The following is a 19034-nucleotide window of genomic DNA, read 5'->3' as shown; positions in this document are numbered from 1 at the left end:
GTAATATGAAGAGTTGTAGTATAGAATATAAATAACATGATACGGCAATATAAATTATAAATGGGAAGATAAATATAAAAATAGGTAAGTATAGTTTAAAAGAAAGGGAATTTTTTGGCTTTTATTTAAGTAGAGGCAGGGGTTTTATTTTAAATAAGTGTTACAGAAGTAAAAATCTTGACGCAGAAATATGTAATCAATGTATAAAAATATATAACTGCTCGCATCAGATGTAATGTAGAATATAAATTTATTTACAAATTGAGATTGATAAAGATAAATGTATAAGTAAGCAATATACATTAATGTACATTATAAAAGCAAATAGGAATATAAAAATCAGACATAAGGATAAAACCTATTTAAATATTGTTTGAACTAAAGGGTTGGGTTTTTTTTTATTCTTACTGGGTTAGAGGCAGGGTTTTTATTTTAAATGATATGAATGTAGATGTTATTGGTATATATTTCTCAATATTGAGATATACAATCAAGATATAAATATATATATAAACACAAAATATAAGTAAATAGAGATAATAGGAAGAGATGTAATGGAGAATACAAATAACAGCATACGTAAGTATACATTTTAAATGTAAATGTGAATATGGACCTGAAAAACAGAATTTTAAAAAATATTGAAATACAGTTGAGAAGAAAGGGTTTTCTTTTTGGCTTTAACGTGGGTGGAGGCAGGGGTTTTATTTTAAATAATGGAAGTGCTACAGAAGTAAAAATCCTCACACAGAAAGATATAATAAATATATAAAGATCTGAATAAAAATACGAAAAAAAATAGAAGTAATAGGAAGAGTTGTAACAGAGAATATAAATTTATAAATAAATGGGAAAATAGAAATGCAAAATCGAACACACATCAGTATAGAATTTAAATATAAATGTGGATCTAAATTTGAAAAATATTATTTAAAAAAAAAATGAAATACAGTTGAAATGAAAGGGGTTTGTATTTGGCATGTATGGGTGGACGCAGGGGTTTTATTTTGAATCCTGCAAGTGTTAGAGAAGTAAAAATCCTAAGAGAAATGTATACTTCCAATGTAAAAATAGGTATATTTCGAGCGGGGCCGAATTGTTCGGAAGAGGCGAAGAGGCGAGTGTGGCCGAACAGAGCCGACTTGAGCCGAAGAGCCGAGTGTGGCCGAACAGAGCCGACTTGAGCCGAAGAGCCGAGTGTGGCCGAAAACAGCCGAGTTTACACTAAGAGCCGATGATAGCCGACTGGAATCGATAGCCGAGGGTAGCCGACACTGGCCGCATTTAGACAATGCGCCGAGTGTGACCGAGTTTAGCCCAAGCGTGCCGAGTTGGGCCGAAGAGCCGAACTGAAACGAGTTTAGACCAAGAGCCGAAGCAAGCCGAATTGAGCCGAGTTTCTTTAAACAGAACCGAAGGACGCCGCAGCGCTCTCCCTGCAGGTCTCCGGATCACACGGCAGGGGGCGCTGTATAAAGTAAGTATAAAATATCAACTATCTATAAGAAGGAATAAAAGCTCTATGTCACGTACAGCAGTAGAAAATTTCAGGCTGCCAGGGAGTAAATAGTTTTCTTTACATCATTTTCGTTTTGCAGTTTTTTTTTACTGCCAGGTAGCCCGAAAGTTTCTAGTGCTGCTTTTTTATTCTAAAGCTAGAAAGGAAAACCAAGATTAGACATAGAGGGAAAGAAGGAAAGAAAAGGAAAACAAGAAAATAAGGAATGGAACTGAAAGGAAGAAAGAAAGAAGGACAGGAAGGCAGGAAGGCAGGCAGGCCAAAGAAAAAAAACCAAGGAGGGCAAGGAGAAACGCAGGGGAAAAAAAAAAAAAAAAAAAAAAAAAAAGGATACAGACTTGGAGATGCGCAAGAAAAAACCCAGAAAAAATCCCCAAGATGGGCAAGAAATAAAATCAGAAAAAAAAAAAAAAAGAAAAACCACAAACCATATAAAAACCAGGATGGGGATAAAAATTTCCGGAAAAAAACCCCAGAAACAAACAGAAAAAAAACCCCAAGATGGGCAAGAAGAAACGAAGAAAAGAACCCAAGAAATGCCAGAAAAAGTCAAGGAAAAAGGGAGGAAAAGCCCCAAGAAACAAGGCAAGAAAGAGAGGCAATAGAGGCCACAAAAAAGGCAAGAGAAAACCCAAGCAATGCCAGGAAAAGGTACGAAAATGGTTCTGCCAGGTGCGATCAAGGTGAGCGGGTTCAGTCGCAGGTACAGGAGATGAACAAGTGTCAGATTAGCTCGGGGCACTGCTGTGCAATGCAGCCGTGACAGGATTGATGTTTAAATCTAGTTTAAATGAATTGGGGATTGTTTGGCTTTTATTGGGGTATAGGCTGGAGATTTCATAAAAGGTATAAAAATAGAAATCCAATTATATCCTATATATATCGATATCGAGAAATATTTAATATACGTAAATATAAGTAAAAGAAATATGTTGTGTAAAAAGAATATATCTATTATTGTATAAAAAGGTATTCTCTCCAATCTATAAGATATCTATAAATATAATAAATGAAAATTACAAATGTAAATGTGAATAGAATTACGACAAACAAAATTATTTTTTAAATTTTAAGTGTGGTTTAAATAAAGGGGTGTCTTTGGTTTTTCTTTCCTTAGAGGCAGGGGTTTTATTTTAAATAATATAAGTACTATAGAAATCTAAATCGGCATAGAGAAATATATAATAAAAATCTAAAGTTGTAATACTAAACTATGAATTTAAAAAGAAATAGAAATAGAAATCTATGTAAGTAACATGAAGAGATGTAATATACAATATAATAAATATTATACAGTAATATAAATTCTAAATCTAAAAGCGAATATAAATATGACAAATATATGATGGGGGCTCGGAGCAGCCCAGGTGTGAGTGTGAGGATGATGAGGGGCTCGGAGCAGCCCAGGTGTGAGTGTGAGGATGATGAGGGGCTCGGAGCAGCCCAGGTGTGAGTGTGAGGATGATGAGGGCTCGGAGCAGCCCAGGTGTGAGCTGTGAGGATGATGAGGGGGTGGCTCTTGCCCCGGGCGGTTTTAACGGGGGGAGAGTTTGCCTCTGTACATTTTTGCATGGAGCTGCTGAGTGGAGGGGTTTGTGCCGAGGGACGAATCTTTGTGCCGGGGAGCAGCAGCCGAGCAGGTGAGCCCGTGTGGGTTTGGAGCGGGGAATTTTGTCCTTCCCCTTTGCAATTTCATCTTGCCAGTCCCTCCCCGCTTCCCCAGGAGCAGAAATGGAGCTTATGAGGACGAAAGGGATTAAGGAGGAGGAAGCAGCTCCTCTTCTTTTATTGTCTGCGTTTGAACTGAGGGGATCCCTCTTCACTTGTGGTTTTAAGGGCGTTGATTGCAGGAAAAGCTGCCTTTTCCAGGCTGTTCGGGGTATCCCGGGGGTGACAGGGAATCCCTGCGTTCTATTTGAAGGGGAATGGGAAAAGTATTCTTGTGGTGTTATGGGTTTGGTTTGAAGGCAGCCACCCCATTTTCATCACCCTAGGGTTGAAATGGAGGGGGCAGCCGTGGTGTCCCTCCTTTTCAAGGCTTTGAATGGAGGTGGAAATGGCCCTTTGCCATCAGTCGAAGGCTTTCATTTGAGGAGCGCCCCTTCTTTTGTGCTCTCGTAGGGGACGAACGTGAAGGGGAGAGGACACTTCTTTGCCCTTGTTGAAGGGAGGCGAGCCCCGCCTGCGGCGTCAGTTTCGGGCTTCGGTTGCGGGAAGCTGCAGCTGTGGCAGCGTTTGCAGGGCTGCAAGGGGGCCGTGCCGCTGCATGGGAGGGCGCTTGTGGTGGCCGCGGCCCGGGCCGGAACGTTGCCGCTCGGGAGCGGCGCTGGCACGGCCCGGGCAGCTGCCGGGGCGCACGGGGGATTTGGCGCGGCCGGGCCGGCCAAGGGCGGCGGTGGCGGAGCCGCGCCGGTGCGAGCCGAGGGGACCCGCGCCGGGCCGGCCAAGGGCGGCAGAGGCGGCGCGGGCGCTGCTGCGGCGGCCCGGGCGGTGCCGGCCGCTCCGGCCGCTCCGGGCGCGGGGCTCGGGCGCCGCCGCCACCCCCGGGCCCGGTGCCGGCCCCGCCGGGCAGGGGCAGCGGGCGCGGCTCTCCGGGCCGGCGCCGGCCCCGCGTGCCGGAGGAGCCGGCAGAGGAGCCGCTCTCCTGGCGGGAGCTGCGCTCCGTCCGGGGCCGGCAGCGAGCGCGGGCTTCGGCTGCTCGCAGTGCTGGGGCGGTGCCGCGGTTCGGAGGCGCTTTTTCGGCATTGATTGCATCGCTGTGCTCGGTTTGCAGCGGGGGTACGCTAAGGGCTACGGTGTTCGTCCTGAGTGCTGCGGTTCTCGGTGCCGGTGGGGATGATAAAGGTTCGTTTCGGATTGGGTTTCGTAGTCGGATATGGTTTTTTTGCCGGGGTATTATGTTTAGAAAGGCGCGCAATGGTTTTTACGGGTCGTAGCGCGAAGCAGCGGTTCGGATTTTAATTCTGTTGAGGTGGCTTTTATTGGCGTGAGCGGGTAGTGTTTGTTTCGGTGGGCTTTTGAGGTAGCGTCGTGTCGTTCATAGCAGCGGGTTTTTAATCTCGAGAATTGCATGTGTGTTTATCGTCTTCCAGGGCTTTTATTTATTTGGTTGGTTTGATTGTAGTGTATGTTTTATAGTTGCGGGTAATTTGGGAGACATTGTTTATGGTTACGTTTGTCTTTAGTCTTTGTGTTCGTTTCTAGGCGTTATTTTTATTTTGATAGCTTGAGGCACTATGGGTTTATTCAGTTGGGAATAATATTTTTGTTGCAGATTTAAGTTCATTTGGTTTTTGGGATTATTCTTGTTGTTGGTTTCTTCATTTTCTTTTTTGTTGTTGTTGTTGTCTTTTAATGTATTTGAGTATGGTTTATCAGGGGTTTTTTTGGGAACATGGGTATTTATATGGTGGGTTTTTAAAGTATTTTTTTACTAGGGTAGTTAATTTCTTAGTTTTTAGCGGTTGAGATGTTTTCCATTTTGTTAATTAGTTCAGTTTTTAAAGTTATTTTTACAGAGGATTGTTTATTCTTTGAGTTAGTGTAGAGGTAGAATTTTGTCCGGTTTTTTTTTTTTTTTAGTAACGTTCAGGGTGAGTGGCACTGTCTGGAGTTTAGAAGATTGGTTTGACTTTTTTTTTAGTACCTTTTGTAATTTGCTGTGTGTGTTTCTGTAGGGTTTTCTTTTCTTTTGGTTCCATTTTTCGGTCGTGATGAGAATTGTTATTGACAAGAGTGTTCTTTGTTTTTTCTCTGACACTTGTTTGGCTGTTGGAGGTGTCTCGATGTTTTTGGAAGATATTGGTGGGAATTTGATGCTGGTTGTTCTGTCATTTCATTTAGGAATTGGATTTTAAATATACAATTATAACTCTCACTATATTGAAACAAAAGAAATAGATGTGTAGAAATGGGAATGAGCCAACGTTATTTTTATATATTCGGTCAATTTTTAAAATTTAACATGGAACATAAGTCATTATATGTTACAATTAGCTATTCTATTTTTTAATAGAGTATTGTGTATGTATACAGATATATGAATAGAGAATATAAATGGAAATACAACCCAAACAAAAATACAAATATAGAAATGTATTTCAACTATATGCAGATATATAAAAAATTAGTAATAAATTGTAAATATACAATAACATAAATTGATACAATATATAATGCAAGTAATACTGTATATATCTTATTAAAATATATTTTAGGAGATGGATATAAAGTAGATATAAATATAGTACACGGATGTGGTATATCTATCATTTGTTGTATATTATGATAAATATAAATATAAAAAAAATTAAGGTAGTTTAAAATAATGGATGGTTTTGTTTTTTCTTTGCCAAAGCAGGGCTTTTAGTGTAAAAATTACAAATACAAAGAATATAAAGGTAGAAATCTAAGTATAGAAATACATCATAAGCGCATTAAAGATTTATATAAAAATTAGAAATATAAGAAAAAATAAGGGGTAGCAGCATATATGGTACATAATTTAAAAAATAATTCCCGTATATTTTTGACTAAGATGCATATTATATGTAGTTATGAATATAATGCATCAATATAAACTATAAATATAAATTTGAATATAGTCATACAAACTATAAATATAAAAATATTTCAATATAGTTTAAAAGAAGGGTTTTTTGTATTTATTGAGTTAGAAAGGGATTTTAATTTTAAATAATAAACGTGTTCTAGAAATAGAATTTCAAAAATATAAATATAGAATCAATACATAAAAATATTTATAAAAACACAAAAGATAAATAAATATTATTAGTAGGAATAGACGTAATACAGTATAAGGAATAGACATAATATACTGTACAAATTACATACTGCATCCATGTCCACTATAAATATGCACTTGAATATAAATACGAAAAATAGAAATATCAACTTTATTTAAATATCATTTAAAAGAACGGAGCTTGTTTTGGTCACGTCGGATAAGAGGCAGGTTTTTGGCATTTATTTCAGAGCAGTTTTTGTCTGGGGTCGCCCCTGTTCTTTTTTGCCGCGGTCGCTGCCCGCAGCCCCGAGGCGCGCTGCGCCCCCGTCTGGGGCGGGCGGCAGTCCTGCCTCCTTGTGGGCAGAGCGCGGTACTGCAGGCGTGCGCCGGCAGGCAGGCGAGAGGCCGCCATGCTGGGAGTGGCGTGTCGCGGGTGTCTCGGACTTTTCGTTGACCTTCTCGAGATGGCGGGGAAGTGGAGGACCCCGGTGGGTGTAAGTGAACTGCCTGCATGGAACACCGACGTCATGGCGGCCCCGACGGATTTTTCTGCGGCGTTTGAAGCGTATCCGATACATGCTGTGGGCTCAGCGTCGCCGCGGGCGGGCATATTTCTGCGGGTTTGTGACAGGCATCTGGGTAAACCTGGCCTGTCTGCGCCGGGGTCCTCTCATGCCCGCTCTCCCGCCCTCAGCGAGCCGAGCCGGGCTGAACTGTTCCGAAGATCCGAGTGTGGCCGAAAATAACCGAGTTTAGCTTAAGAGACCAGGATAGCCTAGTGTAGCTGACATTAGCCGCGTTAGGACAAAGAGCCGCATGAGGTTAGCCAGTAGCCGGGAGTGGCCTGGTGGCTCCTGAAATTCCACGATAGGCAGGATGGTTCCCAGACCCAAGCTGGCCCCAGTGCCAAGTCGGGCTGACGTGATAGCGCCTCGTGGCTCCTGCAGTGTGCCATCCAGAAGCGGGGCAGGTGAGTTTTGTTTGCCAGGGAAAAGGGCCGTGGTTTGTGGGGGGGGGGGCTGTGGCTGGGGGTGGCCGGCTGGCTCCTGAAATTCTTTGGTATGCAGGGTGGTTCCCAGACCCAAGGTGGCACCAGTGCCAAGTCAAAACTTCACTTGTCCTAGTTTAGATTTCTGATGTGGAGGAGCAGAAGTGCCACCTGATATGGAATTTGGTGCTCTCTGTGGAGTGACGTCCTGTAAAATTTCTGTCCCAGAAATTCTGTCACGATGGCTCTGCTCCATAAAGAATGACACGGCCTGATTGTCAGCAATTTTTGCTTCTGCAATAGTGTAAAAATGCTAAAATTTGAACACTGCCTATAATTTCAAAAGAAAATATTTTAAAACTTGAAGTGATAGCTAAAATTAGGCCTGAAAGGTAGCAAGAGCAGGTAGCAAGAATATTTCTCCCTGTTTGTAGATATACTTTTCATTCAAAAATTTGCTGATGGAGAGATTCTTTCATGTATTTAGTGACCTTTACAGATGTATTCCCCTAGTGTTTTGAGTTGATAGAATCATGGAATAATTCAGGTTGGAAGGGGCTCTAAAGATCACCTCATTCCAAGCCTGCTGCCGTGGGCAGGGACGTGGTTCCATAGAGCAGGTTGCTCTGAGCCTGATGCCAGAGCACCAATGGGCCTGGAACACTTCCAGGGATGGGGCAGCCCCAGCATCTGTGAGCAAGCTGTGCCAGCCAGGTGCCAGAGGAGGAAGAAAGCCCTTCCCACGTGGAGCAGAGGCTGCTGCAGCTTCGCGTAGCCTCGTGTCACCAAGCGTGTGAGACAGAAGAGCCCTTCCCGTGGAGGGGTATCGGCGCTGACGGATCTTTTTTGGGAGAAGCGGAGCAATGGAACGCCAGAGCAGCCTTCAGTTCTTCTGGCAGAGTTGGGAGCAGCTTGAAGCAGGAGCAGAGCTGGCCTGGTGCCTGCCAGCTCTGCAGGCAGTGGGGATGGAGAAGCTGCAGTTACCTGTCTGCTTGGCTGAGTCTTTAAAAAGGAGGCACTTTTCTGTAGTTCCTTTTCTATAAGCGTTACGTGCAAGTTCCCCCTAGAAGTCCAAAGGCAGCTGTTTTCTTAGCAGGAGGAAGTCAGGAGGAGGCAAAGCGGGCAAAGACATCAGATAAGTCGGGATAAAATTCTTGGCTAACCTGTTTTTTCCGCTTCCTCCAGACAGCCAGTTCTGAAGCACTGAGCAGAGATCTGCCCGGGAGGAAGAGCAGAGCCAATCTCTGAGAGCTGACCCGCGAGCTGTGGTGAGGACAGCCGCTCCCTGCCTGCAGCCTGCCTTGGTGTGGGAGCTGCTGAGCTGCCATTCCTGTGGTGGGAGTGTTTCTCCTCTCATCGAGCCAAGCCAGAGACCTGCTAGGGAAGGAGCAGGTAAGGTTTAAGTACCGAGATCTCCCCAGTAAGAAGTGAGGTGACAAAAGGAAATGGCCTCAAGTTGCAGCAGGGAAGGCTTAGATTGGCTTTGAGGACCAATTTGTTCACTGAAAGGGTGGTCAGGCATAGGAGCAGGCTGCCCAGGGCAGTCCCCATTGCTGGAGACATTTAAAGCATGGCAAGATGTGGTGTTTCGGGACCTGATTGGGGTGGGGGCTTGGCAGTGCTGGGGCAGCAGCCGGGCTCGATGACCTTAGAAGGCTTTTGCAGCCTAAAGGACGCTATGGTTCTGGAAAGCCTCGACCCCTGTGGCTCTAACACAGCACCTGGATGCTGACGGAAGGAGGCTGGTGATAGAGCCTGGAGGTCCCTGTCCCACGGGGAGGGAGAGGACAAGGCAGTGTCGCCTGCAGGGAGGGTCTCGTCCCCAGAGGGCAGTCAGCGACTCCATCCCTGCCCGGGGCTCTGGGTGCAGCCTCGGGGTGGACACCTGCCCTCAGGTTTCCCTCTGGGCACCCGGGAAGGGAACCGGGTCCATCCGTGTGGCAGCTCCAGGGCCTGCAGGCTTTGGGGCTTTGCAGCTGTGTGCCTTGTCACAGGGTGGCAGGGACGTGACGCTGCCTGGGCACGCTGCTGGCCTGGGATCCTTGCTGCTTTCCTCCTTATCCCATATGGATTTAGCAGCAATCTTCTTCTATCTTTTCTTTAAAACTGTCCTTGGGAGAGTGCAAAGAGAGGGTAATCAGTTATGTCAAAGCCTACGTATTTTACCTGTTGGCACTTAAGAGAAAAGACAAAAGCCTGCTTGGCATCCTTCTGCCTGGAAGTGATTGTGACCCAGGGAAGTGAGGAAGGGGCTGGCCGAGGTCACTGAGGCTCTGAGATGGAGGTGAGTTTGCATCCCAGTTTATTGGAACGGAGGCTCATCAGAAGTTTCCTCGGCTGTCTAAGGCACAGAGCCCTGGAGCCCAGTAAGCCTGAGCTGCTGCATGCTTGCTGTGAGCCTTGGGGTGAGCGTGCATCGTTGCAGGCTTGGGATGGATTGAAATGTGCTGAGGAAACCGGAGGGAGGGAAATGCTCTGTTAACATGTGCCAATTCTTCTGTCAGACTCATCACGGCAGGACGGCGTGAAGGCTGAAAGCGTAAGAAGATGTGGAGGGAAGCAGAGAATCTGACAGGAGCATCGAACGCGCGAGCGCACGAATTTTGCTTTTTGCTTGGATGTAAACTCAGGAGTTGAAAGGAATTTGGGAGTGAGAAGGGACATTTCAGAAGGTGAAGAAGAAAAAGAAGTTGTTGTTGTTGTTACAGGCCTGGCAAAATCTTTTGTTCTAGCTAATAAAAGAAGTTAGTTTAAATTAAAAAAAGAAAAAAAAAAGTAGTTTTTCTTTACCTGACTATTATATTCATTGGTGGTATATGGTGTGTTGTTTAATTTCTTGGTATGATTAACTCAGTGTAAGTTGTTTTTTGAGTGAACTAACTTTCTGGATGGGTTGGTTTGTATTTGAGACAGGATTGATTTCAATAGGTTTCTTTCATAGACTTGTGACAGGTATTACTGGGGTTTTGGCTTTGTTTACTGTATGCATAAACATCCAGCTTTGGTTGGGCCAGCTGGGCTGCCGGAGTTTGTGGGCGTGAATTTATTCGATGGCTTTTGTTAAATGCAGTGTTTAATTTTTGACAGGTTTTTCAATGTAGTGGTTTTAAGGTGGTTTTTAGACTTGATTGTATGGTTTGATGTTGTTTATAGTTGCTGTCCGGTAAGGGATGTGGTGTGAGTACTTGAACCTTATGGTTTTGGTTTTCCTAAGTTCCGTTTTCTTTCTGGTTGGATAGGTTTTTTTAGTTTTATTTTTGGTGCCAGGGGTATTCACGTGGTGGGTTTTTATAGGCAATATGTTTTTTAATTTGGGTAGTGATATTTTTTAGTATTTTAACAGTTTAGATTTTTTATTTTTATGCTTTGAATTAGTTTTCTTTTAATTTTAAATTAAGTTTTCTAGATTATTGGTTTTTATTTGTGCATTAGCATAAAGGTAGAGCTTTGGGGGCTTCTTTTAGTACTGTTTAGGGTCAGTTGTACAGTTTTGAGTCTAGTGAGTTGGTTTGATTTAATTTTTAGTGGGTGTTTGTTTTTCTTAGCAGTTGTGTCATTTTCAAGGTGTATTTGAGGTTTTTGGGGTTTTTGAGATACTGGTTTAGGAGGACGTTTATGATGAGCATGTGCGCAGGTTTTGGGCTAGTTGAAGTGGGATTTAAAATTTATTTTGGGTTAGGTTTATTTGAGTGTTTATGAGGGTTCAATGTTGTGGGATGTTTGTTCCGTTAGTGATAAAAATAGGTTTTGTTTTGATGTGCTGCGATGGGATGAGCGTGTGCTGCGTGCCGGTGCTGACAAAGGTACGGTATTGTTGTGGCTTATTTATATGGTTTAATATAGAGATGAAAATAGAAATAAAGATACATTTAAAAAGAAATATAACATTAGAGTGGTAAACATAAATATAGAGAACAGATACATATATAAAACTATAATTCATGGTATAGAATTGTGAGATATCATATAGATAAATGATAGTCTATTATATATATGCACGAAGATATATAAATATAGATTGTAAATATAAAAATACTTAAATATAGTTAAATTGGGGGTTTTATTAGGTTGTAGACCTGTTTTTATTAATAAATCATATAAATAGAAATAAAAATTCAGATACAAATATATAGGGAAATACAAATATCTATAAATATTGATATTAAATAAATCTAAGTAAAAGAAATATACAATACAGAAATTTTCTATCTATGCTTATATTAGAGGGCATTCTCCCTAAGATATATATAATATCTATGAATATAATGAATAAAAATTATCAATCTAAATATGATTATAATTTTGAAAGATAAAGTTACTTGTTAAATTTTAAATGTGGTTGAAATAAAGAAGTGTCCTTGGTTTTGATTTGGTTAGAGGCAGGAGTTTTATTTTAAATAATAGAAGTGTTATAGAAATGTGAATCTTAAGATAGAAATAGATAATAAATATATAAAGGGAGATTGCTAAACTATGACTACAAATTGAACTATAAATATAGGTAAGTAATATGAAGAGTTGTAGTATAGAATATAAATAACATGATACGGCAATATAAATTATAAATGGGAATATAAATATAAAAATAGGTAAGTATAGTTTAAAAGAAAGGGAATTTTTGGCTTTTATTTAAGTAGAGGCAGGGGTTTTATTTTAAATAAGTGTTACAGAAGTAAAAATCTTGACGCAGAAATATGTAATCAATGTATAAAAATATGTATAAAAATATATAACTGCTCGCATCAGAGGTAATGTAGAATATAAATTTATGTACAAATTGAGATTGATAAAGATAAATGTATAAGTAAGCAATATACATTAATGTACATTATAAATGCAAATAGGAATATAAAAATCAGACATAAGGATAAAACCTATTTAAATATTGTTTGAACGAAAGGGTTGGGTTTTTTTTATTCTTACTGGGTTAGAGGCAGGGTTTTTATTTTAAATGATATGAATGTAGATATTATTGGTATATATTTCTCAATATTGAGATATACAATCAAGATATAAATATATATATAAACACAAAATATAAGTAAATAGAGATAATAGGAAGAGATGTAATGGAGAATACAAATAACAGCATACGTAAGTATACATTTTAAATGTAAATGTGAATATGGACCTGAAAAACAGAATTTTAAAAAATATTGAAATACAGTTGAGAAGAAAGGGTTTTCTTTTTGGCTTTAACGTGGGTGGAGGCAGGGGTTTTATTTTAAATAATGGAAGTGCTACAGAAGTAAAAATCCTCACACAGAAAGATATAATAAATATATAAAGATCTGAATAAAAATACGAAAAAAAATAGAAGTAATAGGAAGAGTTGTAACAGAGAATATAAATTTATAAATAAATGGGAAAATAGAAATGCAAAATCGAACACACATCAGTATAGAATTTAAATATAAATGTGGATCTAAATTTGAAAAATATTATTAAAAAAAAAATGAAATACAGTTGAAATGAAAGGGGTTTGTATTTGGCATGTATGGGTGGACGCAGGGGTTTTATTTTGAATCCTGCAAGTGTTAGAGAAGTAAAAATCCTAAGAGAAATGTATACTTCCAATGTAAAAATAGGTATATTTCGAGCGGGGCCGAATTGTTCGGAAGAGGCGAAGAGCCGAGTGTTGCCGAAAAGAGGCGACTTGAGCCGAAGAGCCGAGTGTTGCCGAAAAGAGGCGACTTGAGCCGAAGAGCCGAGTGTGGCCGAAAAGAGGCGACTTGAGCCGAAGAGCCGAGTGTGGCCGAACAGAGCCGACTTGAGCCGAAGAGCCGAGTGTAGCCGAAAACATCCGAGTTTACACTAAGAGCCGAGGATAGCCGACTGGAATCGATAGCCGAGGGTAGCCGACACTGGCCGTATTTAGACAATGCGCCGAATGTGACCGAGTTTCGTCCAACCGTGCCGAGTTCGGCCGTAGAGCCGAACTGAAACGAGTTTAGACCAAGAGCCGAAGCAAGCCGAATTGAGCCGAGTTTCTTGAAACAGAACCGAAGGACGCCGCAGCGCTCTCCCTGCAGGTCTCCGGGGCACACGGCAGGGGGCGCTGTATAAAGTAAGTATAAAATATCAACTATCTATAAGAAGAAATAAAAGCTCTATGTCATGTGCAGCAGTAGAAAATTTCAGGCTCCCAGGGAATAAATAGTTTTCTTTACATCATTTTCGTTTTGCAGTTTTTTTTTACTGCCAGGTAGCCTGAAAGTTTCTAGTGCTGCTTTTTTATTCTTAAGCTAGAAAGGAAAACCAAGATCAGAAACAGAAGAAAAGGAAAGGAAAAGGGAAGGAAAGGAAAGGAATCAGGAGCACCAGAGGGAAGGGAAGGGGTGAAAAGCAGAGTGAAAAAAGAAAAAAGAGTTGGAGCGAAAAAGAGAGGGCATTCGGGAGGAGCGTTGCTGCCTCAGGTCCTTCCCCGCCCAGGGGCGAAGGACCCGTTTGATGCCCGGGAGGGACTGCAGCTCCCGGTGGCGGAGGACGGAGCAGTGGCTGTCAGCCCGAGACTACAACTCCCGGCAGGCCGTGCTGCCGGCGAGGCGTGTGACGCAACGGCTGGCGCGGCACCGGAGTGGCTGGCGTGCCAGGCGGCCGCGCGGGGCTGTGCGCGGGCTGCTCCCGGCCCCTGTGCCGCGCGGGACGGCGCGGGCCTGCGACGCCGGAGGGGCGAAACCTCCGTCTGGCCGCCCGCACGGAGCTGAGCAGCGCGGAAGGGGCGTCGGCCCGGTTCTTCGGCCTTACTGAGCGGTAGCGATGGCGGAGGGCGAGGCGGTGCTTTGCTGCCGCGGGCCGGGAGCTGCAGGAGCCGCCCCGGGCGAGCGGCGCCGGGCGCTCCCGCGGTCCCGGTGGGGCGGCTGCCCTCAGGCTGGCGGAGGCGCAGCAGCCCCCGAGCTGCAGCCGTCTCCCTCGGGCTGCTGCCGGTGCTGCGGGCGGAGGCGGCTCCGCCGCGTGTTGGGCGTTGCGAGCAGAGAGCGCTGCGATATCGCCGGAATGACTGGGCTGCTGCCTGCGCTAGTGCTCGAGGCTCTTTCTGCCATGCAAACGGATGGAGCGGCGCTGAGCGGTAAAGCCAGAGATGGCCGGGAGAATGCCCAGCGCAGGGAGCAGGCGGGCTGTATCCTTCCGATGGCACAGGTGCGATCTGCAAACTCATCCCCTTCTGCCCCTGCCCTCCCGAGCCCCAGGGAAAGTGCTTTCCAGCATTGTCGGGCTTCTGAAAGACAAAACTTGTGATTTGACACTAGCATCCAGAAAAGCTTTCTGTCTAGATTAGCAAATGCCTAAATTGTTCTTGGTTACATCCCATGACCGGTTTTAGGCAGTGACTTTATAGTGCTTTTAGGATTTTCTTGTACAAAGGTGAGAAAATAGGCAGGTCTGATAGTGGTTTCACTTTTTTTCTACTTCACGTTCCATGAGATTCTTTTATCCGAGCACTTGTTTTAAAATTGTACTGTAGGCGTTTATGGTTCACTTTTTTTTTCTTTGCAGCACCCGTGACTTTTTTTTTTCCCTAAATCGGGAGTAAATATAGCTGAGTAAAATGACCTTGGTTTTCTTCTTTCTTTTTCAACTGAGTTGTTTTTATTAAAAATCCTATTTGCCTATAGAAAAAGTGGGTATGTCCTGTAATATATCCTAGCTTTTCTTGTTTACAGGGTACTCAGAAAATATGTCTCCCTTAGAGTCCCACAGAAACGTTCTCAGTGCGATCTCTGTCAAGGTATGCATTTACAAATAAGTGATCCCTTTAGATATTTGACTGTGTACCTTTTCCTGTAATTCAGAGCTTGCGTTCCGTGGCTTTTATGATAAACCTATAAAACATGTAAAAATGGTTTTGCACATCTTAATCGTTGCAGGCAGCACTAAGTGGATTTAGAGCCTGTTCTTGACCAGACAAAGGGAAAAAGTGTGACTTTGATGCTGAACTTGTCATTTTTCATTGGACTTGTCTTTAATTATTCAGGAATAGAGAGAACTAGAAAAAGAGAGAAATAGAATTGGTTATTGAGCACTCCTCAAATGCTCACCGTGATTCAGTGCAGAGCCGAAGTGAAGGGTGATGGAACAGAGCTCTGTGCTTTAGAAGGAAATAAATTTAAACCTGACCTCCACACAGTGTCTCACTAACTTCTGTTGTTTTAAAATACCAAATACGTTTAGGAAGTGTTGGAAGTTAGTATTTTGGGAAAGAAATGGCAGTTCCACAGAACATTGCATTTAACAGAGGCTCTCGGAACGATTCATGTTGTAACTGCTGTCACTGCAATCGGTTGGTGGTTCAGCCTTGAAATGTGCACTTGCCCTTCTATAAAGCACTGTTTTGTTTGCCTTTCAGTGCTATGAGTCTTGATAAATTGGAGAAGAGCCCAAGAGAAGTTTTTCATCCCTTGATATAAAAGGTAGGAAGTGACTTTTTTTGGTTTGGTTCTTTTTCTTTATTATTTTCTGGAAATAAAAGTAATTAAGTATAGGTACGACTGGTTTGTTTCTTCCAGTAGCAGGTGATAATAATAGTAGTAGTAATAGTAAAAATAATAATAGAAAAAATAATAATAATAGTAACGTAATACTACTTAAACTGTCTTTATCCATTGAACTGGCCATTTCAAATCAAAACTTGTAAACACAAATCCAACCATCATCCTTGTAGAATCTTTCACAGCAGTGGGCTAAAGATCCTGGTTTTGTTGACAGGATTTATCGGTTCTGGAAGAACAAGAGGGAAGTACAAGCCTAACTACTTCTAGCTCACAGACCCGTCCAGTGAATACAGCTTTGTATTTTGATGGGCTTGTGATGACTTTGAAATCGATTCCTCATTACAGTAAAAAAAAAAAAAATGTTTTTTTGAACGTGACAGCAGAAATAACTTTCAGTACCAACTTAATAATAATAGATCACCAATTTAAGTTAAAAATTCATGCTATACTATCAGAATTTAAAGGTAAAATATTATGTATTAGGTGATGGTATAAAGTGTATGTTCTAATGTGTAGGATGTATGCAAAGATACATACATACCTGAAAGTCCTTAGAGGAAACAAATTTTTATGTCTGCTGTTTGACTGTTTATCATACAATATTTGGTTTTATTTCCCAGGGATCGGTGAATTTTAACTTTGGAGTCCTCTGTGCTAAGGATGCTCGGCTTACAGATGATGAAATGTTCAGTAATGGTGAGTTTTTCACCTTCTCTTTAGTTGCTATGCTGATCTGAATAAGAAAAAAACAAAAGCAAGAGAAAAAAAATGGATGGTTTATTATTTTTTTACGCTGTTATGTTTGTTTCCTCAGTATTTGCTGCAGCTCTGCTTACCCAAACTTTGGGTTCCTTCTGTCCCACTGGGAGTCGCCCGATTTGGTTGCATCTGGTGAAACTCACCCTGAGACCTTGGAGAACCAGCTCAAACTACGTGAGAGCCATTTGCAGTTCTCTGCAGACACCTGGAGAATGGGTGATGCTTCTGAGGATCTGGCAAGTGTGCTTCTATCAAAACTCAGTCTGTGAAATTTCTGGGGAAAACCCTTCTGTGTACCGAAGGGTTCAAACTCTGGTGAGGATCCAGTTATCAGGTGCTCACCTGGATGGTTCCAGCTCTTAAAGCGAACACTTGTACTCTTGCCCTGTAGTTTATATCTATCGTATTTTTGTTATTTTGCAAGATTTTACGGCTTTGCAAAATATTGTGCATTTGACTCTTTGGAACCTGTCAGATCGTTCTTTGGTGCAGCACCACCTCATGGGACACTTGGCTGCTGTCCTGAAGGGGTTGGTCGTAAATCCTGGAGGGTTTATAAGTCTTCTGTCCCCAGGGAGCTATCGTGCTTTGTTTGCTTTTGTTCTGTTTGTTAGGCGCTGCTTCTCACTGGAAGTATGAATTTCAAACTACCCTGTTCTTTTTTTAACTGTTTTCCTGGTTCTCTCCCTACGGCAGGGAAAGACTCTCGTGTCCTTGTCGTCAGGCTCGGTGCTGTCCAAAAAGATACAGAGACTAAAACAATCCTAAGAAGCAAAATATGACTGCAGGGAAAACAAGCTGGAGAGAACAAAAGGTGGTATTGTTATCCTTACCCTCTATTAGAAACATCCACTGTGCTTTGATGCTGGTAGCTGCCAGGGGCTTGTCAGCTCTTTGTAGGCAGGTGTGGGTGTTCACTTGTAGGTTTTTTCTCTGGACAAGTCAATTCAATCTTTGCTAAGCTTATATTTGCAGATTACTCTCTAGCACAGTCCAGCATGACATTTTTGAATGTTGTAAAAATACCATGTTACTTGGAAATTGCTAATGATGAGAAGCCTTAGGGGAAAAAGAAGATTTCAGGGTTGGAAGATGTGAGAAGAATTTTGTGGGGATGTGAGACTGAAATAAAGTGCACTTGAAGCTGGACTGGCATGCTGGCAGATCCCCTATTAAAGAGTAGTGCTTAAATTAACCTGGGGGTTGCCCATTGTTTCTGTAGAAATCAATGTTTCCTGGTCTTCAGAAGTAAGCTGCTTTGAAAAGCTGGAAGGTGCAGTATAGTGACAATCCCCGTGCTTTGGATTAAAAGTAGATTTCAGAAGGGTGATAGGCTTTTGTCTTTTCCTAGAAGTCAATGTAATCCTATCGAGGAGTTTTTAATTCTGTGTTGCCATGTCATCCCTCAGAGCCCTGTCGTACTAATCGTCATACAGATACAAAACAAAAAATCAGACCCTGTCCCAGCCACTTGGAGCCCAGAACACGATTTCCTCGGGCTGCCATTTGTGTGCCATCGGTACTCACCACGGAAGCGAGCCGGGGATGTTGCAGCTGTTGGGAACAAACCGCTTCTCGTCACACAGAAATGGAATTCGGACGACGCCTCGGCCAGCCCCTCTCTGCCGTCGTCTCCTGAATCTGCAGCAGAGCAGTTGCAGTCCGTCCGGGTACGTGTAATCCAGCTCCTGACGATCTGAGCACACGGAGCAGCGCTCAGCTGCCGTGGGGGCTCAGGGAAGGCAGAGTGTGCATTGTCATCTTCCTGAACCTACAGACCAATCAAAGTGAGAAGCCACAGGTTGGAAATCACTCGCATATATGCTAAATAAAACTTGCAGATTTATTTAAGAATTATTACTGCTTGTTCTTTTTTGTGCTTCTGTGCTTAGAAAACATCCCTATAAAATCAGTTCAATTCATCAGTTGAACCTTTGTTTGCAGACCCTCACTGAGCAGAATTTGTTGCAGACTCAGTGCACGCTGCGCTGGAGTGTGAGGAGCTCAGTGCACTGCCGGGAGTGTGAGGAGCTCATGTGTGCTACTTTTTGCTTTAGGACGCTCTAAGGTATTTATTCCTTTTGGGATACATGATGAGAATTCCCAAGAGAGGTAGTTATAAGGTATGATATTGGGAAAAAAGCCTGTGTGGTTGGAATGTTGTTGTTGTCAAAAGTTAATTTTTTCTTAGCCAGTAGTTAGCTTTTTGCTTTATTTTTGTGGTAGCAGTATTTTATTGTTTAAAAAATTGCTTCAAAATAACTTCGGTGGCTGGCCATCGGTACCTTGTTCAGATTTGCCTATTTGCTTGTAGCTAAAAAGTTCACATCTTGTTTATCATTCTATTTAAGAAACTGCTGCCCAGCCAACTAATAACGGAACATCTATCTGTCTGGGACACGGGGAGAGGATTTAGGTAATGTCTTTGTTTCCAGAAAAAAGTTCCAGTGTAGTTTCTAAATAGAGGAGAGGGGGGTGAAGACTCGGGGCTCTGATGCCATTGGGGCACCCCAAGGTCCCCAGGAGAGG

The 19034-nt window shown here is 42.5% G+C and overlaps 2 long non-coding RNA genes across 2 annotated transcripts; both read left to right on the top strand.

Moving 5' to 3' along the window:
- Window positions 1-4299: 4299 nt before the first annotated feature.
- Window positions 4300-10025, top strand: LOC141725696 (uncharacterized). The gene is made up of 3 exons (XR_012577396.1): window positions 4300-7236; window positions 8440-8646; window positions 9759-10025. It is a non-coding gene; the product is annotated as an uncharacterized LOC141725696 (long non-coding RNA).
- A 4440-nt stretch (window positions 10026-14465) lies between these two features.
- LOC141728305 (uncharacterized) lies at window positions 14466-17794 on the top strand. The gene is made up of 4 exons (XR_012579219.1): window positions 14466-14983; window positions 15602-15665; window positions 16367-16442; window positions 16561-17794. It is a non-coding gene; the product is annotated as an uncharacterized LOC141728305 (long non-coding RNA).
- Window positions 17795-19034: the final 1240 nt, after the last annotated feature.

The sequence above is a fragment of the Zonotrichia albicollis genome, chromosome 2 (assembly GCF_047830755.1).
Source record: "Zonotrichia albicollis isolate bZonAlb1 chromosome 2, bZonAlb1.hap1, whole genome shotgun sequence".
Classification (NCBI taxonomy): Eukaryota; Metazoa; Chordata; class Aves; order Passeriformes; family Passerellidae; genus Zonotrichia; species Zonotrichia albicollis.
Note: the sequence above shows the minus strand (reverse complement) of the source record. Positions and strands in the feature narration are given on the sequence as shown.